At 36.0% G+C, this 12,927-nt stretch overlaps 1 pseudogene; it reads right to left on the reverse strand.

The window, feature by feature from the left end:
- LOC131990160 (Fc receptor-like protein 5) overlaps positions 1-10,865 on the reverse strand; it is a 40,363-nt pseudogene extending 29,498 nt beyond the window's left edge.
- Positions 10,866-12,927: the final 2,062 nt, after the last annotated feature.

The following is a 12,927-nucleotide window of genomic DNA, read 5'->3' on the forward strand; positions in this document are numbered from 1 at the left end:
AAGATAATCCAGGCAGGAAGTCATCCTCCTTAGCTGCTTCTATCTCCAATAGCAGGTCTGCCAGGTCGCGAAGCTTCTGTACATCCCTGCTGGATATCTTCGGGAAGCTCTCCAGTCTGGCAAAAAGAGCGCTTTCAATGGCTTCAGGTGTCCCATAGCATTGCTCTAAACGGTCCCACGCCATTTTCAGACCAGCAGCAGGGTGCCTGATATGGACGGATTTGATGCGACGTACATGGATTTTTTTTTTTTCCACAGGGGGCAGTATAACATTAAACAGCTTGGCATTCAGAGGCCATAACAACAGTTTTTAATCTTATTATTTGAAAGAGAACTGTATAAGTCATACTATCTATTTATCCATAATGTGTCCCAGTGATCCTCTGCAGGTCACAGGGAGCTGGAGTGGATCCAGGCTCACACTGGGTGAGAAAGAGTGTCGACCCTGGGCAGACAGCCAGTCTATCACAGGGTCAAAGGTCACACAAACTACCATTTACACCAACAGCCAGTTAATGTAGACGAGCCAGTTACAAGATTCATCTCAACCAAACTAACTGTCAATCATCCTAAACAGCAAGTTAAATATGTTCACACACACAGAACCTTCTTCATGTAGGAGAACTGTGTTAAACTGCAGCATCAGTCCACCTATGAAAATAATCCTTGTTCATTCCTCAACGTTTCCCTGTGAATTATTATATTTCAGAAGCTGCAGCACTTTGATTTCTGGCTCCTGTTCAGTTATTTGGTTCCCACTATAATAAACTAAATATTTATTACTGCGTGACCTGAAGAGAAATACATAATTGTTGTCTTATTTGGAATAACATTTTCAATAGAGAAGAAAGATGATCCAACTTACGCCTGACGTCCAATCTGATGCCATTACTCCACTGTGTTGAGAAATAGGAGTCTCTTCTTCCCTTACACTTGTATTCTCCACCGTCAGAATCAGCAGCACTGATAATTCTGTATTCATTGTGTGTTGGAGGACTGTTCAGTTTGTCTGGTTTCCATTCATACGTCCATTCAGCGTGTTCTCTCCCCTCGATCTCACATCTGACAGTGAATGTTTCTCCTCTGAATATGGGAGCCCAGGTGGGTTGAATGGTCACAGAAGCCTTGTTGGAAACTGTAAACATGAAAAATAATCAGTCAGGATACTAATAAAAACACAAAATCAAGACAAGAAAAACAACAAACACCAATTCAACTTGTTATCATCATTATTTCCATCTGGCTACAGTTTTACTGTTGTAAGTTGTATATGTATGTCATTACATGTGATAAAGTAAAACTGCTTACACTATTACGTATAAAACATTTAAATATAATAGAGAATAAAAATGACATCCTCCAAATGTTACTTTCATTGTGTACTATCACTGTAATCCAACAGTACACTGTATGGTGTCTCTCTAAATTTCTTCTCTTCTCACAGTAAAAACAAACAATCACAATTTATTCCCAAAATATTCCACTTTTTTAAAATCTAGAATAAAACAAGACAAAACCACTTGAACAGCTGTAAAACCCAGCAAAATGATGTTTAATATAAAGGGACAAATATTTTTTTTCAGCTGTCATGTGTTTTACCTTAATCCAGGTTTTTATGAGTAAAACTCAACAGACTTTAGAGGACTCTCAACTCTTCTATTGTGTCTTTATACAAACTGAAGTCCAAACAAACAAAAAGCAAATTCTTGCACTGACAAGTGGGTAAATACATGTCAAACTGTTCTCAACCTACATCATTTATTCATGAGGGTTCTTCTTTTACTTCAAACTAAAATGGCTTTCTTACGCACCTTCAGCATTGTTTAACAGAATGAAGAATGTGGTTTGTTTTATTTCAGAGCAAATGACTGAACTCACCAGTTTCATCAACAGTGACTGCATTACTTTTAGGTGTGAAGAAATATGGTCCTTGACTCCATCCTCTGCAGGAGTATTCTCCGCCTTGTGAAATGTCCAGTTTGTTTCTGTTTCCAACCTGAACTTCAGGAGTGTCTGAAGGACGTCTGAACCATTGATACATCAATCCAGCAGGAGCATCCTCAACAGAGCAGGTCAGTGTCACAGCGCCCCCAGCTGGTATGACAGTCTCCTCTGCTGTCAGTGTGACTGAACGTCTACCTGCTGTTTAGATTGTAAAAACAACAAAACAAGGAAATTACTGTCATAAACATGCCATCACAATGTATTGATATTATTAAATAACACAATGGAAATATTTTTGTTTTGTTATGTAGAAGTTATTGTTTAAACAGAGTGATTAATTTGCACATTTATGATCATAATCAAACTCCACTTTCTACATGTCTGCATGAGTTGTAGCTCAACACACTGCAGCAAAATAAGACACAACACAAACAAGTTCAGAAACTTTTCAACAGTTTGACAACACACTCACACCTGCAAATAAAATTAAAAAAAAAACACAAAACAAAAGGGAAGTTTAAAAACAAAACTAATTTCCAAATTCAGTAAAACTCTGATGGCAAATATCCCTCATACCTGTAAAAATAAATCATTCAATCACAATGTGAAGTCTAAATGTTCTCCAGTTTCGCTGACAAGAGGTCAAAGTATTCTTCAGTCTTCAGTTTTCTCTAAAAACTTTCACTGTGTTGTTTACAATGTGTATATTCTGTATTTGAAAATGTTAAGTGTGTATCTAAACTTGTTAAAGATTCATTTGCAGCATTTTCTTCTCCAAATGAACCACCAGATGTCGCACTAGACCACCAGCATCTCAGACCAGAACAAATGAGTGCATCAACCACACAACATGCACTAACATGACCTTTTTCAGAAGAATGATTACTTTATGTAGCATTTACTGAAAGACAAAACTAATCTGTGCTGAATGAAGACAGTGAAATGAAATTTTATTCTCACAAAAGCTAGAAAAGTGGATATTTGACCTTTGATTAGATTGTTTTGGATTCTTGTTGTAGAATTTTAAACAATGTGTTTGTTTTGTATTTCTACATCACAGTGTGACAGCTACTTACCTTCCACTTTCAGTTCTTTCTGTTCGGATTCTTTCCCGCCATCAAACTGACACGTGTAAGAGCCCCGATCTGATGCTGACACTGGATCAATGTTCATTTTTGCTTGACTGTATGACCAATGGTTCCTGTCCCTTTCAACAGGAGAGCCGTCTTTTAAAAAGGTAGCGTTCATCTCATTTCGTGGAGCATGAGGCTTACAGCTCAGATACACAGTATCTCCTTCATACAAAGTGAATTCAGGAATTTCCAGGATTGGACTACCTGTGTAAAAGAGGAAGATTTACTGAGAATCTCAATCAAATGAACACAGACTTCATCTGACAACATATGAGAGATTTAGCAGTGATATGATATTACTGGTCAATATAAAGACACTCAATAACATTCAACATTAAGTTGGAGTTAGATTAAAGAACATGTAGAAGTCACAATAAGTGTTCACTAAACAAGTACATTAAACTCACTGCTCCATAGCGCCCCCTGCCCTGTTAGCTTCCCTTAATGTAACAGTTAAAAGAAGAATATTGCTTCTACAGTGACTAGTGTAACACACACACACACACACACACACACACACACACACACACACACACACACACACACCTCTTCTCATTTTTATGTTCCTTCTCATGAATATGTATGTGATAATTAGTCAGAGAAAGCACAGATTATAGGTGACTTGTGTAATGTGTAATCAGCTTTCTGTAAGAGAAAATGTCAAAAAATAAATCCAGCTGAAGCTGCTCAAGGTTTAAACCTACAAATAAGATTGAATTAACATTCACATGTATTCATCATGTTAGCACAGTGCCAATGATTAAACCAGCAGAGCTAATATATAATTAATATTGTTGAAGCTAAACTGTGAAACACTGCAGATGCTTCCACACACTGAATGGTTTGATGAGTATGTAAATAAACATTTCTCTCTCCAATAGAGAATCAAAGCAAAGGAGCACTGAAGCTGTTTGTTTGTAGTGTTCTAAAAGCTTACTCAGTGATTTAAGGTTAGTTTATAATTCGACAGCCATCTAAATATGAAGCGATTTCAGATTTTGGCGGGTCATAGAAAATAAAACAAGACAAAACCATTTGAACTGTAAAACCCAGCAAAATGATGTTTAATATAAAGGGACAAATATTTTTTTCAGCTGTCGTGTGTTTTACCTTAATCCAGGTTTTTATGAGTAAAACTCAACAGACTTTAGAGGACTCTCAACTCTTCTATTGTGTCTTTATACAAACTCCAAACAAACAAAAAGCAAATTCTTGCACTGACAAGTGGGTAAATACATGTCAAACTGTTCTCAACCTACATCATTTATTCATGAGGGTTCTTCTTTTACTTCAAACTAAAATGGCTTTCTTACGCACCTTCAGCATTGTTTAACAGAATGAAGAATGTGGTTTGTTTTATTTCAGAGCAAATGACTGAACTCACCATGAACAGTGACTGATTTACTTTTAGGAGTGAAGAAATCTGCTTCTTGACTCCGTCCTCTACAGTAGTATTCTCCGCCTTGTGAAATGTCCAGTTTGTTTCTGTTTCCAGCCAGAACTTCAGGAGTGTCTGAAGTACGTCTGAACCATTGATACATCAATCCAGCAGCAGGGTCAACAGAGCAGGTCAGTGTCACAGCGCCCCCAGCTGGTATGACAGTCTCCTCTGCTGTCAGTGTGACTGAACGTCTACCTGCTGTTTAGATTGTAAAAACAACAAAACAAGGAAATTACTGTCATAAACATGCCATCACCAATGTATTTATATTATTAAATAACACAATGGAAACACTTTTGTTATGTAGAAGTTATTGTTTAAACAGAGTGATTAGTTTGCACATTTATGATCATAATCAAACTCCACTTTCTACATGTCTGCATGAGTTGTAGCTCAACACACTGCAGCAAAATAAGATACAACACAAAAAAGTTCAGAAGCTTTTTCAACAGTTTGACAACACACTCACACCTGCAAATTAAAAATACAACAACCACAAAACAACCACTGAACAACAAAACAGAACAAAGTTTGAATGCACGCAATTTCAGTAAAAATCTGATGGCAAATATCCCTCATACCTGTAAAAAGAAATCATTTAATCACAATGTGAAGTCTAAATGTTCTCCAGTTTCGTTGACAAGAGGTCAAAGTATTCTTCAGTCTTCAGTTTTCTCTAAAAACTTTCACTGTGTTGTTTACAATGTGCATATTCTGTATTTGAAAATGTTAAATGTGTATCTAAAGTTGTTGAAGATTCATTTGCAGCATTTTCTTCTCCAAATGAACCACCAGATGTCGCACTAGACCACCAGCATCTCAGACCAGAACAAATGAGTGCATCAACCACACAACATGCACTAACATGACCTTTTTAGAAGAATGATTACTTTATGTAGCATTTACTGAAAGACAAAACTAATCTGTGCTGAATGAAGACAGTGAAATGAAATTTTATTCTCACAAAAGCTAGAAAAGTGGATATTTGACCTTTGATTAGATTGTTTTGGATTCTTGTTGTAGAATTTTAAAGAATGTGTTTGTTTTGTTTGTTTACATCACAGTGTGACAGCTACTTACCTTCCACTTTCAGTTCTTTGGATTCTGATTCTTTCCCGCCATCAAACTGACACGTGTAAGAGCCCTGATCTGATGCTGACACTGGATCAATGTTCATTTTTCCTTTACTGTATGACCAATGGTTCCTGTCCCTTTCAACAGGTGAGCCGTCTTTTAAAAAGGTAGCTTCCATCTCATGTCGTGGAGCATGAGGCTTACAGCTCAGATACACAGTATCTCCTTCATACAAAGTGAATTCAGGAATTTCCAGGATTGGACTACCTGTGTAAAAGAGGAAGATTTACTGAAAATCTCAATCAAATGAACACAGACTTCATATGACAACATATGAGTGATTTAGCAGTGATATGATATTACTGGTCAATATAAAGACACTCAATAACATTCAACATTAAGTTGGAGTTAGATTAAAGAACGTGTAGAAGTCACAATAAGTGTTCACTAAACAAGTACATTAAACTCACTGCTCCATAGCGCCCCCTGCCCTGTTAGCTTCCCTTAATGTACCAGTTAAAAGAAGAATATTGCTTCTACAGTGACTAGTGTAACACACACACACACACACACACACACACACACACACACACACACACACCTTTTCTCATTTTTATGTTCCTTCTCATGAATATGTACGTGATAATTAGTCAGAGAAAGCACAGATTATAGGTGCCTTGTGTAATGTGTAATCAGCTTTCTGTAAGACAAAATGTCAAAAAATAAATTCAGCTGAAGCTGCTCAAGGTTTAAACCTACAAATAAGATTGAATTAACATTCACGTGTATTCATCATGTTAGCACAGTGCCAATGATTAAACCAGCAGAGCTAATATATAATTAATATTGTTGAAGCTAAACTGTGAAACACTGCAGATGCTTCCACACACTGAATGGTTTGATGAGTATGTAAATAAACATTTCTCTCTCCAATAGAGAATCAAAGCAAAGGAGCACTGAAGCTGTTTGTTTGTAGTGTCCTAAAAGCTTACTCAGTGATTTAAGGTTAGTTTATTATTCAACAGCCATCTAAATATGAAGCGATTTCGGATTTTGGCGGGTCATAGAAAATAAAACAAGACAAAACCACTTGAACTGTAAAACCCAGCAAAATTATGTTTAATATAAAGGGACAAATATTTTTTTCAGCTGTCGTGTGTTTTACCTTAATCCAGGTTTTTATGAGTAAAACTCAACAGACTTTAGAGGACTCTCAACTCTTCTATTGTGTCTTTATACAAACTCCAAACAAACAAAAAGCAAATTCTTGCACTGACAAGTGGGTAAATACATGTCAAACTGTTCTCAACCTACATAATTTATTCATGAGGGTTCTTCTTTTACTTCAAACTAAAATGGCTTTCTTACGCACCTTCAGCATTGTTTAACAGAATGAAGAATGTGGTTTGTTTTATTTCAGAGCAAATGACTGAACTCACCATGAACAGTGACTGATTTACTTTTAGGAGTGAAGAAATCTGCTTCTTGACTCCATCCTCTACAGTAGTATTCTCCGCCTTGTGAAATGTCCAGTTTGTTTCTGTTTCCAGCCAGAACTTCAGGAGTGTCTGAAGGACGTCTGAACCATCGATACATCAATCCAGCAGCAGGGTCAACAGAGCAGGTCAGTGTCACAGCGCCCCCAGCTGGTATGACAGTCTCCTCTGCTGTCAGTGTGACTGAACGTCTACCTGCTGTTTAGATTGTAAAAACAACAAAACAAGGAAATTACTGTCATAAACATGCCATCACCAATGTATTTATATTATTAAATAACACAATGGAAACACTTTTGTTTTGTTATGTAGAAGTTATTGTTTAAACAGAGTGATTAATTTGCAAATTTATGATCATAATCAAACTCCACTTTCTACATGTCTGCATGAGTTGTAGCTCAACACACTGCAGCAAAATAAGACACAACACAAACAAGTTCAGAAACTTTTTCAACAGTTTGACAACACATTCACATCTGCAAATTAAAAATACAACAACCACAAAACAACCACTGAACAACAAAACAGAACAAAGTTTGAATGCACGCAATTTCAGTAAAAATCTGATGGCAAATATTCCTCATACCTGTAAAAAGAAATCATTTAATCACAATGTGAAGTCTAAATGTTCTCCAGTTTCGTTGACAAGAGGTCAAAGTATTCTTCAGTCTTCAGTTTTCTCTAAAAACTTTCACTGTGTTGTTTACAATGTGCATATTCTGTATTTGAAAATGTTAAACGTGTATGTAAAGTTGTTGAAGATTCATTTGCAGCATTTTCTTCTCCAAATGAACCACCAGATGTCGCACTAGACCACCAGCATCTCAGACCAGAACAAATGAGTGCATCAACCACACAACATGCACTAACATGACCTTTTTAGAAGAATGATTACTTTATGTAGCATTTACTGAAAGACAAAACTAATCTGTGCTGAATGAAGACAGTGAAATGAAATTTTATTCTCACAAAAGCTAGAAAAGTGGATATTTGACCTTTGATTAGATTGTTTTGGATTCTTGTTGTAGAATTTTAAAGAATGTGTTTGTTTTGTTTGTTTACATCACAGTGTGACAGCTACTTACCTTCCACTTTCAGTTCTTTGGATTCTGATTCTTTCCCGCCATCAAACTGACACGTGTAAGAGCCCCGATCTGATGCTGACACTGGATCAATGTTCATTTTTCCTTTACTGTATGACCAATGGTTCCTGTCCCTTTCAACAGGTGAGCCGTCTTTTAAAAAGGTAGCGTTCATCTCATGTCGTGGAGCATGAGGCTTACAGCGCAGATACACAGTATCTCCTTCATACAAAGTGAATTCAGGAATTTCCAGGATTGGACTACCTGTGTAAAAGAGGAAGATTTACTGAGAATCTCAATCAAATGAACACAGACTTCATCTGACAACATATGAATGATTTAGCAGTGATATGATATTACTGGTCAATATAGAGACACTCAATAACATTCAACATTAAGTTGGAGTTAGATTAAAGAACATGTAGAAGTCACAATAAGTGTTCACTAAACAAGTACATTAAACTCACTGCTCCATAGCGCCCCCTGCCCTGTTAGCTTCCCTTAATGTAACAGTTAAAAGAAGAATATTGCTTCTACAGTGACTAGTGTAACACACACACACACACACACACACACACACACACACACACACACACACACACACACACACACACACACCTATTCTCATTTTTATGTTCCTTCTCATGAATATGTATGTGATAATTAGTCAGAGAAAGCACAGATTATAGGTGACTTGTGTAATGTGTAATCAGCTTTCTGTAAGAGAAAATGTCAAAAAATAAATCCAGCTGAAGCTGCTCAAGGTTTAAACCTACAAATAATATTGAATTAATATTCACATGTATTCATCATGTAAGCACAGTGCCAATGATTAAACCAGCAGAGCTAATATATAATTAATATTGTTGAAGCTAAACTGTGAAACACTGCAGATGCTTCCACACACTGAATGGTTTGATGAGTATGTAAATAAACATTTCTCTCTCCAATAGAGAATCAAAGCAAAGGAGCACTGAAGCTGTTTGTTTGTAGTGTCCTAAAAGCTTACTCAGTGATTTAAGGTTAGTTTATAATTCAACAGCCATCTAAATATGAAGCGATTTCGGATTTTGGCGGGTCATAGAAAATAAAACAAGACAAAACCACTTGAACTGTAAAACCCAGCAAAATGATGTTTAATATAAAGGGACAAATATTTTTTTCAGCTGTCATGTGTTTTACCTTAATCCAGGTTTTTATGAGTAAAACTCAACAGACTTTAGAGGACTCTCAACTCTTCTATTGTGTCTTTATATAAACTGAAGTCCAAACAAACAAAAAGTAAATTCTTGCACTGACAAGTGGGTAAATACATGTCAAACTGTTCTCAACCTACATCATTTATTCATGAGGGTTCTTCTTTTACTTCAAACTAAAATGGCTTTCTTACGCACCTTCAGCATTGTTTAACAGAATGAAGAATGTGGTTTGTTTTATTTCAGAGCAAATGACTGAACTCACCATGAACAGTGACTGCATTACTTTCAGGAGTGAAGAAATCTGCTCCTTGACTCCATCCTCTACAGTAGTATTCTCCGCCTTGTGAAATGTTCAGTTTGTTTCCGTTTCCAGTCTGAACTTCAGGAGTGTCTGAAGGACGTCTGAACCATTGATACATCAATCCAGCAGCAGGGTCAACAGAGCAGGTCAGTGTCACAGCGCCCCCAGCTGGTATGACAGTCTCCTCTGCTGTCAGTGTGACTGAACGTCTACCTGCTGTTTAGATTGTAAAAACAACAAAACAAGGAAATTACTGTAATAAACATGCCATCACAATGTATTTATATTATTAAATAACACAGTGGAAACACTTTTGTTTTGTTATGTAGAAGTTATTGTTTAAACAGAGTGATTAATTTGCACATTTATGATCATAATCAAACTCCACTTTCTACATGTCTACATGAGTTGTAGCTCAACACACTGCAGCAAAATAAGACACAACACAAACAAGTTCAGAAGCTTTTTCAACAGTTTGACAACACATTAACACTTGCGAATTAAAAATACAACAACCACAAAACAACCACTGAACAACAAAACAGAACAAAGTTTGAATGCACGCAATTTCAGTAAAACTCTGATGGCAAATATTCCTCATACCTGTAAAAAGAAATCATTTAATCACAATGTGAAGTCTAAATGTTCTCCAGTTTCACTGACAAGAGGTCAAAGTATTTTTCAGTCTTCAGTTTTCTCTAAAAACTTTCACTGTGTTGTTTACAATGTGCATATTCTGTATGTGAAAATGTTAAATGTGTATCTAAATTTGCTGAAGATTCATTTGCAGCATTTTCTTCTCCAAATGAACCACCAGATGTCGCACTAGACCACCAGCATCTCAGACCAGAACAAATGAGTGCATCAACCACACAACATGCACTAACATGACCTTTTTTAGAAGAATGATTACTTTATGTAGCATTTACTGAAAGACAAAACTAATCTGTGCTGAATGAAGACAGTGAAATGAAATTCAAATCTTTGAGAAGTGGAAAATGGATATTTGACCTTTGATTAGATTGTTTTGGATTCTTGTTGTAGAATTTTAAACAATGTGTTTGTTTTGTATTTTTACATCACAGTGTGACAGCTACTTACCCACATGCAGATATTTTTGTTTGGATTCTTTCCCGCCATCAAACTGACACGTGTAAGAGCCCTGATCTGATGCTGACACTGGACCAATGTTCATTTTTGCTTTACTGAATAAGTGATATTGTGTGGCCCTTTCAACAGGTGAGCCGTCTTTGAAAAAGGTAGCTTTCATCCAATATCGTGGATCATGAGTCGTACAGCTCAGAACCACAGAATCTCCTTCATACAAAATGAATCGAGGAATTTCCAGGATTGGACGTGTACCTGTGTAAAAGATGAAGATTTACTGAAAATCTCAATCAAATGAACACAGACTTCATCTGACAACATTTGAGTGATTTAGTAGTGATATGATATTACTGGTCAATATAAAGACACTCAATAACATTCAACATTAAGTTGGAGTTAGATTAAAGAACATGTAGAAGTCACAATAAGTGTTCACTAAACAAGTACATTAAACTCACTGCTCCATAGCGCCCCCTGCCCTTTTAGCTTCCCTTAATGTAACAGTTAAAAGAAGAATATTGCTTCTACAGTGACTAGTGTAACACACACACACACACACACACACACACACACACACACACACACACACACACACACCTTTTCTCATTTCTATAAATATTTTTAGGTGAACAGCTTAATTCTGTCATTCTTTTCTCCCTTATTATGTTCCTTCTCATGAATATGTATGTGATAATTATTCAGAGAAAGCACAGATTATAGGTGACTCATTTAATACTTTGTATTATAAATGTCGTTAAATACAAACATAAAAAAACAAAAATAGGAAGTGAAGAAGAATGTTGCTGTAAATAAGAGAGAAATGTTAAGTGGGTAAATACTCACAATGATGAGCAAAACAGACAATGTCACCTTCATCCTGTCCGTAGAGGAGTGTATTCAGCACTGAAACAGAGATTAAAACTTCATCAGATAAACAACAACAGTGACAACAGTTTCATGTATTTCTCTCATTATATTCAGTTGCAAAGAGGTGGCAAATAAATGCTAAAGAAACATTTAGAAATTAAATGGATCAGAAAGAATATGAAATGAAATATATCACATACGTAACTTATAGCCAATATATTATGTCAAGCCATTCAGGAAATTATTATATATATGGATTAAAAATCTGAGAATATATATCAAAATCTGACAATATATATTAACACCTTCGGTTATAACCTTCAATATATATTCTCAGATTTTAATATATATTCTCAGGTCTCTATATTATAATATTCTCAGGTTCCTATATATATTCTCAGATTTCAATATATATTCTCAGGTTTTGAATCCATATATATAATAATTTCCTGAACGGCTTGCCGTAATATATATATATAATATATATATGCACCCTTGGCAGCGCTATTGTACAGTGAAGGGAAGGGGGATTTGTAACTTTGTAAAGTCCGTTTGGTGAAGAGCAGAGGGGAACGGGGAACGATGTGGAATATGTGTCTGTGTGCGCTGCATGTGTGTGTGTGTGTGTTAGTGATGTGTGTGTTAGTGATGTGCGGATCGATACTGAAATATCGATACTTCCGATACCAGATCTGTATGCTCTAAAATCGATTATCAAATGAAATATCGATACTTTTGATACTTCAGTCATTTGTGGTAATGTATATTATTAACAGGAATACGGTGGAAAGTAACTAAACTATTCAGATCTTGTCTAAATGACACGCTGCTGGTAGGAACTACTTTTTCTTCCGCCTGGGTAAGTGCCTAATACGTAAGCGCAGTGGCACAGTGGCACGCTGCTGCTCACTCGTCTCTCTCTCTCTCAGTGTGTGTAATTGAATGGCGGAGCGAAAAAGAAGTTGTGTGTGGAGCTATTTTATATTATATATTTATATTATATTCTCAGGTTTTGAATCCATATATAATAATTTCCTGAATGGCTTGCCATAATAAATATATAAATATATTTATATATATATATATATATATATATATATATATATATATATATATATATATATATATATATAAATAATAACAATTCAGCCCAATCAGCAACCAAATTCATGCCAACACAATTACGATGCTGATGAAAAACATATATCAACCTCTGGAAGTCACAAAGGTAAAGAGTCAGAGATGTACTCACAGAATAACCCCAGCACACAGGACAAAGTGCG

This window comes from Centropristis striata, chromosome 17, assembly GCF_030273125.1.
Source record: "Centropristis striata isolate RG_2023a ecotype Rhode Island chromosome 17, C.striata_1.0, whole genome shotgun sequence".
Taxonomy (NCBI): domain Eukaryota; kingdom Metazoa; phylum Chordata; class Actinopteri; order Perciformes; family Serranidae; genus Centropristis; species Centropristis striata.